This window comes from Lampris incognitus, chromosome 4 (assembly GCF_029633865.1).
Source record: "Lampris incognitus isolate fLamInc1 chromosome 4, fLamInc1.hap2, whole genome shotgun sequence".
NCBI classification, from domain to species: Eukaryota; Metazoa; Chordata; class Actinopteri; order Lampriformes; family Lampridae; genus Lampris; species Lampris incognitus.
In genome coordinates this window covers 28355272-28358640 of record NC_079214.1, presented here as the reverse complement: position 1 = coordinate 28358640, position 3369 = coordinate 28355272, and the positions used below count along the sequence as shown (strand labels likewise).

Sequence of the window (3369 nt, the reverse complement as noted above, 5' to 3'; positions counted from 1 at the left end):
ACAGACACTAAAGAATTTGTGCTGCGCAACTTTTATGTTGATGATGGCATTGCATCTGTTCCCAGCGAGGAAGAAGCTGTTGACCTCCTGAAACGCACACAGGAAATGTTGGCGGAGGCGAACTTGAAACTCCACAAGATGGCCTCCAACAGCGCCACAGTCATGGAGGCCTTTGCACCAGAGGACAGAGCAAAGGAGCTCAAAGACTTGGATTTGAGTGCTGATCCGCTGCCTCTTCAGCGCAGTCTCGGCATAAGCTGGAACCTTAAAAATGACTGTTTCACATTCAAAGTTTCAAGAGATGTCAAACCATTCACATGAAGAGAAACGCTTTCCACTGTCAATAGCTTGTACAGCCCCTTGGGATTTGTCTCTCCTGTCACTATGCATGGAAAGGCTCTTGTGAGAGAACTCTCATCAATGCAACAAAAGTGGGACATGCCTCTCCCAGCAGATAAAAGGGCCCAATGGGGAGCATGGACTACATCTCTTGCTGACCTTGAACACCTACACATCCCAAGGCCATATGTTCCAATCTCTCTCTCACAGGCTCATTCTAGGGAGCTGTTCATCTTTTCAGACGGGTCTGTTCTGGCCATAGCTGCTGTGGCATATGTGCGAGTCATAGACTCAGATGGACAATGTCAAGTGGGGTTTGTGATGAGCAAGTCGAAGCTGGCTCCAGTTCCTGCTCACACTATCCCACGCCTGGAGCTGTGCGCCTCAGTGCTCGCTGTTGAGCTCATAAAAGAAGAGTTAGACACAGAGCTGCATGTCAAGTTCTACACAGACAGCCGTGTAGTACTCGGCTACATTCACAACACCACAAGGAGATTTCACATGTATGTGGCCAACAGGGTTACACGCATAAGGAATTCCACCACACAGAGCCAGTGGCATTACGTCCAAACTGAGCTGAACCCAACCGACCATGCCAAGCAGTGACAACCGAGTCCGTAATGTCATGGTGAAGACTGCCAAGCAAGGAAATGTGAAAGAGTACCGAAGACCTATTAATGACTTAGTTGTGCTTCTAGCTAATTATAATAATTGACAGAGAAATAATAATGGTATAGTGGCATAATAGTAATTACGCCAGACGGGGAGTGTTCTGACTGAGAAATTTAAAGGTTTGTTGTATTCAGTCTGTTCTAGGCCTATGTTAGTCAGCTACTCCGCATTCTTTGCGGTGCCTATGTAACACCTAGTGGTGGGACTGGGTATTGCATTTTGTGTCTGTGTGTTAGTGTAAATGACGGTGTCGGTAGCTGTTGTTTGGAGTGAACGAGTTCAGTTCCCACGTGTTTCAAGCAGAGAAAGACAGTTGTTCTATAAGCGTCGGATCCTTGGAGCGATACGTCCGTAAGTATTGTTGGTTTTTTTGTTGTTATATGGAAATATCACAATTAACACTTACGTGAGTATATAGCTATAAGCATGTTATTTCATGTTAGCGTAGCTCATTATTTGACCTCGTGTAGCCTATGCTAGTTAGCTATCTGCGTGTGAATGTGTGTGGGCTAGTTTGTGTGCATATGAAATAGGTAATGTGAAAAGACTATTTGGGTACTTAGTAATTGTATTCCTTATTTGTGTTTCTTTAGTGTAGCCGGTTATTTTCTTGACCGGTGCGGGATTCGATACGGGGTGTACTGCACCACAAGGCGACATTACTAACCGCTCGGCTAAAGGGTCAGACCCGTTAGCTAGGGACTAATGTGTCTTATTAGTAGTTTACAGTCGTCACCCTCCCCGGAAGCGTGCCCTCGCGCTTGTTCTTCCCGCGCTCCGAAGAGACTTCAGAGGATCTGCACACTTCCGGATCCCACCAATGTAACCGGTTATTTTCTTGCCCGGTGCGGGATTCGATACGGGGTGTACTGCACCACAAGGCGACATCACTAACCGCTCGGCCTAAGGGTCAGACCCGTTAGCTAGGGACTAATGTGTTTTATTAGTAGTTTACATTAGTTTTATGGGGGCAAAAAAGGGAAAAACGAATGTATGGAGTAAAGTCTCCAATAAACTTCCATTTGAAGAAGATGTCAAGCTCGAGCTACATTCATTCTCGTTCGCCATCTGCCTACGCCTTGTTAGGACACAATTGCTAGGGCAGAATACTCACCTTTTAGATGGATTATGATTTGAAGGTGCCATCTTTTTCATTTGTGTACGTGGCAACACGCATGGACTGTGGTAACCGGTGGTATCGGACCAAGTCACATCAGAGGACGCAGAAGATTAGACAAGCACAGTGTCCTTTTTAATTTCACTTTATGTTGTTCTGTTTCATCTTTCTTTGCTTGTGTTATGTTCAGGTGAAGTGGGACTTTTTGGTTCTCCTTCCCCGCATCGACCTGGTTCTTGTTATTGCCATGTCGCGCATGCGCGCGTCACGCATTTTGCGTAGCAGGTACGCATTTTGACATCAAAGTACGCGGGTACGATTTGTCACTCAAACTACGCAAAAAAAGCTGCTGACGCCAACGATTTCAATTGCACGTGCAGTACTCAAGTCTACCAGAATAAGGCAGCAGTGTCTAGCCTGCCGAAAAGCAAAAGAGGAAGAATTCGACCAATCGAAGCGCCAGATTCACCCCCCCCCTCACCTTCACCTAAATATCAAGCACGCATGATTGGCAAATGCCTAATGTCCTTTCAAGAGACTGCAAATCGACAGCAACACGCCATCGAATTTATCTCTCCTCTCGTTCCCCCTCCACTCCGGCTGACTGCTTCCTCAAGTGAGGACGGTTTATGGGTGTGTGTCCTAACCAGTTTTGCAGTTACGAAGTTATGACAACAGACGACGAAGATACTGATAAGGAGAGAGAATTTTGCGTGTCATCCTTGCGCAGGGGCCATGCTATCTTCTCTGTATCGTTCCAATTTTAGTATATATTGCCGAAGCAATACAAGACAAGGAGAGAGCAGCAGACCCACTAGAAAGAAGTGAGTCCATGCTCCCCAAAAGTTCCTCGCAAAATATCAGGAGCAATGGCCGTGCCGCCGCCCCTCAAAACTGCCAGACCATGCATTTTGCACATTGTGCAATTGTGATTTTGACATTAGCCACCAAGGTGCTTCAGGTAATAATGCCGCTAAACCTCTAGTTACAAAGGCCAACATTCCCCAGATCATTTTTCACTTAAATAGGCTACTTTTTCTTCATTGGGCCTATGTATATGATGTGTACCTATATAAGCTGATTCAATTTAATTATTAAATAAAATGGGAATCTGAATAGAAATGGGTTTAATTTATAATTGTGTTTTACATTGTAACATTTTTTTATATTACAACATATGTGTCTGTAAATACTTGAAAATGAGAACATGTTACAATATACAAAAAATATTTCAATTTTTA

The 3369-nt window shown here is 44.7% G+C and overlaps 1 non-coding gene across 1 annotated transcript; it reads right to left on the bottom strand.

Annotated features, from left to right (window-relative positions):
* Positions 1-2812: 2812 nt before the first annotated feature.
* On the bottom strand, positions 2813-2914 carry LOC130112171 (U6 spliceosomal RNA). The gene has a single exon (XR_008810202.1). It is a non-coding gene; the product is annotated as a U6 spliceosomal RNA (small nuclear RNA).
* Between the last annotated feature and the right edge of the window lie 455 nt (positions 2915-3369).